The sequence below is a fragment of the Rhinatrema bivittatum genome, chromosome 8, assembly GCF_901001135.1.
Source record: "Rhinatrema bivittatum chromosome 8, aRhiBiv1.1, whole genome shotgun sequence".
In the NCBI taxonomy this organism is placed as follows: domain Eukaryota; kingdom Metazoa; phylum Chordata; class Amphibia; order Gymnophiona; family Rhinatrematidae; genus Rhinatrema; species Rhinatrema bivittatum.
The window spans coordinates 102,231,780-102,243,392 of NC_042622.1; positions in this window are offsets into that span (position 1 = coordinate 102,231,780).

An 11,613-nucleotide genomic window follows, 5' to 3' on the forward strand; every position below is an offset into this window, starting at 1 on the left:
TTCCCTGTTGATTTCTGGCTTCTTAGGGGAGGAAGCTTCTGTGTGTCAATGAGACTCCATGGGATCCAGGCTAAAAAACTCAAGAGCACCTTCCATGAGCATTGGTCATCTCAGGAGCCCTCACCTCCATTAGATCAGGAGAAATCAGATTCTGAATACTAATGGGGATATGGCTATGAATTAGGTGATTCCTTTGAAGAAGTGACCAGGAGTCTCCCCTCCAACCCTCCCTCCCACTCCTCCAGAGAGAAGGAAGTCCCTTCACAGGTTTTCTCAGGAGAATGGCAGAGTCCATTGTATTTACAGACTGATAAGATCAGAAACAAAGTACTGGACATCCTTCAGTTCATGGAGCCTCCTCCATCTCCCAGGAAGTCAACGCAGTCCACATAATCCTTCAAGAGCTACAGATTATGTAAGAGAACACCCTCTCTCCCCCCATGAATCCTGTCAGCAAGAAGGCAGGTGCAATTTCTCATCCAGAAGGCTCCCAGATTTGACAAGAGACAGCTGCTGAACCAGTCTGTGGTGATGGTCAGATCTACTTTCAAGAAAGCCAAGATATCTAGGACTCATTCCTCAGTACCCCTGGGGAAGGAAACCAGGACTTTGGTCACTCCTTGGGAAGAGGTATTCTAGTGAGCTATGCTCAGTGCCCATATAGCTTCCTACCAGCTTTTCATGGGCGTGCTGAATCAGATTCAAGGGGTGGCTGAGCAGCTTCCTCAAAATCAGCAAGATGCCCTTCACAGGGGCCTGGAATGTAGAAAACATAGTCTACTTGACTTCAATATTTTCAAGAGAGCACTATGAGAGTCTTTGCTATGGCGATTGGCACCCACAGACTCGCCTGGCTGCGGGCCTCTGATCTCTGACCAGAAGTCCAGGACTTGACTGTGTTGTGTACAGGAGAGAATTTCTTCAGTGTGTGAAGAAAGTAGATTCTCACGGACCCGTGAACACTGTGCCATGCTCAAATAACTCTGAGCTGGATGGCAGACAGCCCGTTTTCTGACCAAGGAGGAGTAATTCTCTGGCCCCTCAGTCTATCAACATACCCCCACATGCCCATCCATGGCAACAGCAACCCAGTCAACACCTGGAACAAGGTTTTGACTGGATCATGGAGAGCATAGCCAGCGTACCAGTACCTATGCCGGGGGTTCTTCCCATCACAGGCAGGTAGCAATTTTTTTTGTAAACTGGTGGCCCAGAGTAACTTCAGATGTGTGGGTCCCACGTAGTGTCTGAAGAAGGTACAAATTAAATCTATTTGGGTATCTTCCCCCCCCCCCCAAATCAACCACCAGACTCTATTTCGGGGGTCACTCACCTCATAACAAACTGCTACAAAAAGGAGCTGCTCTCCTCTCCTACAAGCCACTGTGGTCAAGCCCATTCCACCAAGGGAAAGAGGGTGAGGATTCTAATCCAATTACTTCTTGATTCTGAAGAAAAAGGAATTTTGTTCCATCCTAGGCCTAAGGGCCTTGACCAAGTTTATCAAGAGAGAAAAGTTCAAGATGGTTTCCCTGGGCATTTTCTACAAAAAGGCGTCTGACTATGCATTCTCAATCTAAATGATGCTTACACCCACATAGAAATATTTCCTTGTCACAGGAAATATGAGATTCATAGTGGGAGACCATTGCCTGCAGTATTTTATGCTGCCATTTGGCCTAGTGTTTACAAAATGCTTTGCCATGGTAGCAGTGCACTTATGCAAGCTGGGGTGAAAGTATATTTATTTATTTAAGAGTTTTTATATACAGTCATTAAATTATTCACCATCATAACGGTTTACAATAGGGCACCTATATTAATAAGTATGGGTCATACATTACATAGGTTGTGCCATTAGTATTCGGTAACAAAAAAAGGCGTTAATTTTGGGTGATTGAGTGTTTCATAGTAATGTGTCCAGAGGGTTGCCTACAGTTAAAAAGGTTGAGCTACTTCAGTAAGGAGCGTTAAATTAGGCATTCGGTGCTTTATGCCGCATATCTTTGCTTAAATGCCTGCATCAATTTTCTTTTTTGAAGGCTTGTATGAAAACCAGGTTTTGAGCTGTTTTGAAAAGTTTGATTGCTCTGGAGTCTTAGGTCAAGGGGCATGGAGTTCCATAATATGGGACCGGCTAGAGACAGAGCTCGCTCCCTCAATTAGGTAAGTCTTGCGGTTTTCACAGAAGGAATGGGAAGGAGCGCTCTGTTTGCTGACCTTAAATTTCTGTGTGGGACATGTACTCTAAGTGCTGTGTTAAGCCATTCTGCTTTTTTGTCGTGGATAAGTTTGTGTATTAAGCACATCGCTTTGAACTATATTCTTTGTTCAATGGGAAGCCAATGTAGTGTGGCGAGTGCACCTGTTATATGATCTCTTTTGGTTTTTCCAGTGAGAATTCTCGCTGCAGCATTTTGTAAAATCTGCAGAGGTCTTACTGTAGTGTTGGGTAGGCCTAGTAGTAAGGCATTACAATAGTCTGTGCTGGCGAAAATAAGAGATTGAAGTACTGGTCAAGAGTACTTCTGAGGCAGGAGCAGTAGAATCTATGCACTTGACAATCTGGATATTGGAGTTACTAGGGTTTAACTACCTGTAAGGTAGATGCCAGTGACCCTAAAACAGGATGTGCAGCATGAGCTTTGAAGCCTGTCACTGCACACAGACTGAACCAAAGTATAGTCCTGAAGAGCGAGACAAAATGGAGTTTTGTGGCCATGTAATGTTTTTGGCTGCCATTTTATATGACTATTTTTCACACAGAGAAGAAAAGACTGTTTCTTCAGAGAGAGATCCAAGATGGCTCCTTGTGTGGTCGCAAACTCAGACGCTCCCGAAAATTTCCGTTTTCTGCAAATTTATTACTTCTTTTCTTCAGTAATGCCTCATAAGAGGAAGGGTAAAGTGAGGGTATATCCACCCGAACCCTCACTTCCAACCGGATAGCATGTCATTTTAAAATATGCAACGCCCTTACCTCAAACGGGGGTCTTGAGCCCCGCTGGCGGGACTGGAATAGGAGAACCGTCTCCGCCTGGGGATATATCATTGACTATCCAATCATAAGCAGAAGCAAACCTTGCACATAAGCAAGTACTCGGGATCACTGGTGCAGGTAAATAAGTATATTTCCATTCAATGGTAAATAACTGTTTTATTATTGAAAAGGTTCCAATATCCTTACTGTGGCAACTCCATACAAAGTAACAGTCAAGAGTTACAGGTCCCCCGACACGGTCCCGTGTTTCGCGGTGGCTGCATCGGGAGGGACCGGATGACACTCAAAATCTTATAAACAATCATCAGGAGCGCTCCTGATGATTGTTTATAAGATTTTGAATGTCATCCGGTCCCTCCCGATGCAGCCACCGCGAAACACGGGACCGTGTCGGGGGACCTGTAACTCTTGACTGTTACTTTGTATGGAGTTGCCACAGTAAGGATATTGGAACCTTTTCAATAATAAAACAGTTATTTACCATTGAATGGAAATATACTTATTTACCTGCACCAGTGATCCCGAGGATATATCATTGACCCCACCAGAGCCGCGAGAACAGCCGAGGGCTACCTCTCCAAGCCCCGCCATGCAGGCAGAGTCGCCTGCGGATGACGTCGCAGCTCTGTCTCTGCCGGGTGGATGTTTCGACGGGGCAGTGGAACAAGGGAACTCCTCACCTTCCCCCACGACTCCGGTGAGACCGGCACAGAATGAAGGGTCAATGATATATCCCCAGGCGGAGACGGTTCTCCTATTCCAGTCCCGCCAGCGGGGCTCAAGACCCCCGTTTGAGGTTTTGTCCACCTTATACCAAGTGTTTTTTTTATGATAGGTGGTCTTGCTCACCCATCCAAAGTTCTTGTGAAAGGAGGTGTCTGACTTCTATCTTAACCAGTTAATCATCCTTCCAACATTCTTGCCTAGGCCTCATGTCTTACAGTCCAAACCATGCAGTAGTTGTTCATCTTGTAAGAGAGCCTTAGCTTTAGAGTGGATTGAAGCCCATAGAAAGTCCACCCAGCTTTTTGTTTCTTTTGACGATAGCAAACTGGGGATAACTATTGCCAAACAGACTTTATTTAATTGGCTAGCACAGTGATCCCTTAACCTGTCCTGGAGGACCCCTAACCCATCAGGTTTTCAGAATATCCACAAAGAGTATGCATAAGATAAATGTGCATGCACTGTCTCCATAGCATGCAAATTTTATCTCCATCATATTCATTATGGATATCCTAAAAACCTGACTGGATGGAGGATCCTCCAAGATAGGATTGGGAACCTCTGGGCTAGCAGCTTGCATTTTCTGCTATGCCCAGGTCGGCTCAAATCTGGTGGGCCATGTTCAGGATCACTCTGAGCAAATGTAGTATCGGTGGCTCACCCTCAATCAGTCCCCTTGGAGGAGATATTCAAGGCTATGACATGGAGTTCTCTCCACACATTCACCTCACTACTGTTTGGACAGGAATGACCGATGCAACAGTAAATTTGGCCAGTCTGTTTTACAGAATTTGTTTGGGTTGTAGAATCCAATAACTTTCCCTGCTAGGGCCCGGTTGCTTTTAGTAGTCTGTCCTCATAGGTTAAGTATATATTGGAGGGGGGGAAAAGGCTTGTTGCCAAACACAAATGTTGTGCCCCCTTTATTCATTAGGAGCAACTTGCAATTAGGGATTCCCCAGGTGTGAGGACTGCCGTTCTGTTTGTCCTTGGTGTTCTCAGAGGACAGCAGGATGCTAATCTTCATGAAATCTGTCCACCTTCCTATGAAGTTTTCTGTATTTTTCTTCTTAAAATGCAAGACTGAAGGACTCAAGTGTGGACATGTGGCATAATGGAATACGTGGGCATGCTCAGTGAGGCACAGTCAGTGAGAAACATTAACATAAATTTTCCAGGCTGGACACCATTGGATGATATTGCTCATGTGTGAGGACTGATACCTGCTGTTTTCTGAACACCTGTTGCAGGTAAGCAACTCTGCTTTATCATTCTGTGACTGTCCAGTTAAGGATCTCCATTATTATGGAAGATTCTAAAATTTCTCCATGATTTATTCACCAGAGAATAATATGCACACACCATTTACTTCTGATTCCTGATTGCATGTGTATACCCTTGCTCTCCTTCCCCCCCCCCCGCCCCCCCCACCACCGCCGAATTTCACTGAGGTCGGTCTCTCTTTCTCAATATTTTTAGTTCACTTCCCCCAGCTCTCACTCTCCTCCTGCCCTTCAAGTTTCTCCTCTCCCCCAACCCTGTTGAAGATGCTTTTTCCTCTTAACTTCTCCTGGGTCCAGATTGAGATTGAAGTCACTGCTGTGGTTCCAAATGGGGCTAAATATTTTAATTCAAAAGAGTACATGAAAAACATAGTCTACATTCTAGAAGTATATATGTTAATTTGTAATGTGCACTGTGTCAGTTAAGAATCACACCTCTATTTTAATTTCTGTAAGGTACTATTTGCAATATCCTGCAATTCTTGGAGCAGTCCTGGTTTAAAAGTCACCAATGCCTGAGGCTAGTGATGTCATAGCCAAGATGGATGAATCTGAGCCAGTAGGGTGTGATGTTATTTCTGAATCTCCTCCTAATGTATTTGTTCCTATGGATTTAGGGAACTGCAGGAAGCAACTTAGTCTGTAATTACTTAGGCCATGAATTAAGCTATAAAGGATGATTTAGCTGTTGAAGGTCAAGTAAGGACTCGCGATGACTGGAAATACTTCAGGGAGGACAAAATGATACTCATCCAGCCAACAATATTAGTTTCAGAGGGCTTTATAGTTAACATAGAATCTGCAGTTAGCACTGTTCAATGAAAATACTGCCTTGCAAAAAGCATTAGGTAAATTAACATTTCAGGTGTAACATGAGCATTTTGTACCCCTGGTGGGAAGCCTGATTGTATCATACCAGAAGATTATTTCTCATGCATGAAGGCCTATGAGGTGTGTTTGTGAAAGCACAGGATGCACCAGGAACATTCCCTGCGGTATAGGCTTCTTTCTAATGCTTTTTTGTCTTTATTATTTTAACTTATACTGCATTTGCTTGGAATAACAAAGCTGATCTTATACCTTTTTTTAATTGATATTTTTTTTCCCAGAACATATTACATGACATTGATTTCTGTGCAAGGTGTGGAATCTGCACTTGTGGATTCATACATAGGGCTTCTGATTTTAGCTGTTCATAAATTTGTAAATATAGATGTTTACTTTCCAGCTAATTAGGAGTTATTTGGGAGTACCAAAAATTGCTCTGTCTGCGATGCAAGTAGTACCTTTTTTTCCAGTTGAATCCAATAAATGTATGCAGATAGAGGAGTCATTAGCATGGAAAAGGCTCAAAAACAAAGCGGAAGATCCTGTGTAGGCAAAGATGAGATGAACGAATTCTAGAGGAAGTGGTGTTTTTCCTATATTTATCTAATAAACACTTTTATTTTTTGCGTTTGGAATGCTTTATTGGGGTTTATCAATTAAAACCTAAAATCAGAAGCTCTATTCATAAAGGAATTAGTATTTCTTATATTTGAGTTTGATTCCTTGTCAGATTCTAGAGTTGAGAGAGGTACAATGTACTGCCTGTTTTGATCAGTTTTTGACTTGGCAGAACAGTTAATGTGTATTTCTACAGAGGGTTCAAGTGTATTGAGGTTCATTTAAAAGCCATAAAAAAATGTTTAAAACCGATTTATGCCTTGTCTGCTTTGCTAACAAATACTAGGGATGTGAATTCATTTTAAACAAATGTTTTCCAAATCAGGCCATTTTTTTGGGGGGTTTTTTTTGTTTAATCTGAAGCAAATAGATAATGGCCTCAAACCCCCCAAATCTTTAGTTCAAATGTTTTTTTATTGAAAGATTATATGAAAAGGAAGGGAGAAATAAGCCAAATATATAAAACAAAAAATACAACAATCTAAGAGGCAATATAAATGTAAGGTTTAGTTACAAAATCAATAGAGGCACTTTAACATAACAGAAGACCAAAAGGATTAAACAGATGGTAGGGTGGGAGCTGTCATAAAATATTGGTGTAAAGGTCCCCAGTTCTCTAGCTATTTAGCCAGTCTATTGAACTTGATGGCATCAGCCTTCTATTTATAGTACATGCATACTGAATTCCACCAAAAATGTTCATTCAGGAAATCGCTGTTCTTCCAATTAGAGAGAATCATTTTAATAGCGATGGTGAGCAGAAAATCCAACAGTTTTTTTGGATGGAGCGGAAAGAAAGATTGGAAATGTGTATGGTAGAATTCCTTAAGTGAAACCAGTTAACCTCCTCATCAGATTACAAATCAGAGAGCCATATCTTCCTGCCACTGCAGGAAATTTGATTTGCTTAATCGCTTTATACAAATAATCTTTTGTTAAATTAAGTTCATATTGTTTGATGTAATTTCCAAATGTTGGTTCACTGTAAACCGAACCGATATGTACTTGTACATGATCTTCGGTATAGAAAAGTATTTAAATAAATAAATAAGTGAGAGGGCCTTGGAAGCCCAGATCTCTAAATAAGTATATTAATTTGGGAAGGCAGTCTGAGATTTAAGCCTGCAGATCCAGAGTTAATGTATTAATGCAATTGTAGCCATTGAAAATATTGCAATGCATGTAATCCTAATAGGCTAAAGAGGTAAAAGGGAGCATTTGTGCATTATCAGTTGCCACAAAACTGTTTTCCATAATTCTGCCATATAGTCCAGTTTATACTTCTATTATGAATTTTAACAAAAAGATGGTACCTAGAGAAGAAAGTGAAAACTTCCATTTAGAAGAAAAGATGAGTGCATTGTCAAATTCAGGGTAAGCTCTATGTTGAGTAAATTATTGGGAACACTATAAGCAAATGAGATAAAGCCGTACCATGTAAAATCACGGAGTGGGATACCAGTGGTTGGTGTTCCACCTTCACGGAGCGGAAGGATGGAGGGCTGCCATCTCCAAAAAAAAAACAGGGGTGGGTAAGAGTATGGGGCAGGGGTGTGGCCTGCTTGTTGCAGCGGTTGCTACCCCTAATTGAGCTGGATGTTCACTTGGATGCAGATCCAGCGCTGCTCCTCTACATTGGTGGTGGGGTGGAGGGGAATTAGGGATGGAGGGTACTGGAAGCCAATAGTAACAGGTGGGAGTGAGAAAAAGGAAAAAAAAGGATAAAGTGCGTAGCTTGCTGGGCAGACTGGATGGGCCGTTTGGTCTTCTGCTGTCATTTCTATGTTTCTATGAAAAAACGATGCTGCATGTTTCTCAATCCCCAACCAGTCTGGAATATTAGAGATATCCAAAACATATATCCAATGAAATCCCTGCTGGAGTATATAGGCCTGGTGATAGCTATAAAGATCAGGGAAATTAACTCCACCCATTTCTCTCTGAACTTTACGTTTAGAGTGCACAATTTTTGGTTATGATTCCACAAAAATTTGGATAGCATCTGATCCAAGTTTTTATAAAAGTGGGAAAAGAAAACTGAGACCTTGGAAAAGGAGTAGTTAATCTGTGGGGCAATCACCATTTTAATGGTATCTAGACAACCCCATGAAAGGAGAGAGTGGCGACCATTTAAGGAAAGAATTCTGAAACATTTGAATGAGGGAGCTTTCACAATGACTTATCATTTGAGAGAGAGTGAAAAAGTGGATACCCAAATATTTAAGGCTTCCACTCACATTTTTGAAGTGATATGTTGCAAGATCTACCTGGACACCTAAAAGATTTAAAGGCATAATTTCGGTCTTTTGCCAATTAACATGAGAACCCCCAAAAAACAGAGAATTCCTCAATTTAGATGCAAGAGAGCCGGTATAGAAGATTCAAGATTCCAAATATATAATAAAACAAATGCTAGAATTTTCATCTATGTTCATTTTGGAAAATTGCATGCACTATTTTCTGAAACAATTATAAATGAATAAAAGAAAAAAATCCCAAAACAAAATTGCACAATAAGAGGGATCAAAATTGAATATAATGAACCAATCTGTAAATTTTGGCTGGGCACATTCCTAATAAATATAGTTCAGGACTATACTATAGTTTAAGCTGCTTATTAGTTCAAAATTTAGTCACTTTTACACTAAGCAACTTTTGAATTTAGGTTAAATATCCACTAAAACTTTCTAAACATTGGTATGTCCTTACTTATTTCTTTGCTGGACCGTAACTAGGGGTGAATGAGTGAGCAGCTGCCCAGGAGATAGAAATATGATTTAAAAGCAAGTGTGTGCAGGCAGCAGATGAATAACTAGAAAGAGTGTAGCTCTCCTACCATCCACACATGGGAAGGTGATAGAGGGAGAAGGAGGCAAAGGATCAGGTTGGGGATGGAAGCACAAATGTTTGCTATAATGCCTAGTTATGGCTTTGTTTGGTACAGCCTTTTGTTAATACAAAACTGGTTAATTCTTTTGGACTTTGCAAAATATTGCTTTATATATTACTGGTTACCAGTAAATTACAGAATTCTATACAAATCAATCACCTTAATCCATAAAACCATCCATTATCAACTTCAACTTGACATGGAAATACCTTTCAAACTCTACTCCTCTATCAGACCAACTAGAGACATTTACAAAGGCACTCTTAATGTTCCCCCCACTAAAGCCACACGCCTCGCTACGACCAAAGACAGAGCCTTTTCGATAGCAGGCCCATTGATCTGGAATAGTATCCCATCAAACCTCAGACTGGAGCCATGCCTTTTAACTTTCAGAAAAAGACTTAAAACCTGGCTCTTTCAACAAGCCTTCCCTTCATTCCTACCCGGTCTGGCACTCCGTTTCTCAAAGAAAAAATAAATGGACTCGGAGACATTCAGGTTAAAGCACCGTCCTTAAGTTTTTAACTTGTACACTCTATGGTAAAATTTCTTTTACCGGCCTATCTTCTTTCCAGCTTGTTGCAAGCTTCCAAGTTCTCTCCCCCTGTTGATTGTAACTTTGACTTATTCCTACTTATTGTTATCTTTCGTTTACGTGAATTTGTTACTCTAGTTTTTTCCCTTTTTTTCCCTTTGTTAAATTGTAAACCGATCCGATATGGTAATTTACTATGAAGGTCGGTATAAAAAACTGTTAAATAAATAAAATAAATATAAATCAGAATATATGTATAAAAATACATTGTAATTCAGTTCAGGCTTACTCGTAAATTACAGCTCAGTAGTTCATACTCTCCCTTTTTGCTTCTAGAGGGCAATGGGAACTTTTTACCAGGCATACAGAGAGCGGCTTTTACCAGATGGAAAAATAAATGGTTTATAGTTATAGAACAAATGCTAAATGATCGGGGAGAGCCCCTCAAATTTGCAGATCTGTGGGACTCTTGAGTTACTGGAGAATGATTGCTTTACATTTCTCCAGTCCCATCACTACATGGGATCTATACCTCATTTAGAGCTGGCTAAAGGGAATTAGTCACGCTTACAAGAATGGTTTGAGATTGAGGACCATGGGAGATCTAAATTATCTTCACTTTACCAAACACTACTTTGTGCTGAGGATGGATGGGATTTCATGAATTTAAGGAATAGATGGGCAGAGGACTTGTATATCACTATCAATGAAAACATTTTATAGCATGCTTTTTGGGTATACAAAAGTTGACAAGCAATGTATCGTTAAGGGAAACTCTGTGGGCCAGATTTTAGTACCTACGTGCGGGCATAGACTTGTGCGCGCAACCCGGCATGCACAAATCTACGCCCGATTTTATAACATGCATGCGCAGCCGCGCGCATGCTATAAAATCTGGGGTTGGTGCGCGCAAGGGGGTGCACACTTGTGCACCTTGCGCGCGCCAGGCCCCGATGGCTTTCCCTGTTCCCTCTGCCCCCAGCCCTACCTAACCCCCCCCCCCCATACCTTTGTTATGCAAGTTGTGCCTGCCGGATCCCCCGGCCTAGAGGCCCTACAGAGACCTCTGGCCATGCCCACACCCCACCCCTTTTTTTCAAGCCCCAGGACATACACGCATCCTGGGGCTTCGCGTGTCGCTGGGCCTATGCAAAATAGGCTCGGCGCGCAAATCCAGCTGGATTTACGCATGTAGGGCTTCTAAAATCTGCCCCTGTATGTTTTAAATAGAGCATTTGATTCACAACGTCAGACTTGTCTAGCACTGTTGGTACTACCGGGCATTCTTTCTGGGCATGACCTCAAATACAAGTTTTTTGGAGGCAAATATCCTACCTAATAAACGAAGGATGACTGACGTGCCGCAAATGCGCAGTAGAGACCAGCTCTACCGCGCATGTGCGGGCGAGCACGTTGGTCTGAGCCGAAAAAAAATGGCGGCGTCGGGTGGCAGCAGCGGCGTCGGGTGGCGGCGGCGGGTGGCAGTGGCGGCGGCGGCAGCGAGGGAGGAGAGAGAGAGGGAGGGACTGACAGAGGGAGGGACTGAGTGAGAGGGGAGGAGAGGGAGGGAGTGGGACTGAGTGAGAGGGAGGGAGTGAGAGAGACTGAGTGAGAGGGAGGGAGGGAGTGGGACTGAGTGAGAGGGAGGAGAGGACTGGGACTGAGAGGGAGGGAGGGGGAGAGGGAGGGAGTGGGACTGAGGGGGAGGGGGAGGGAGTGGGACTGAGGGGGA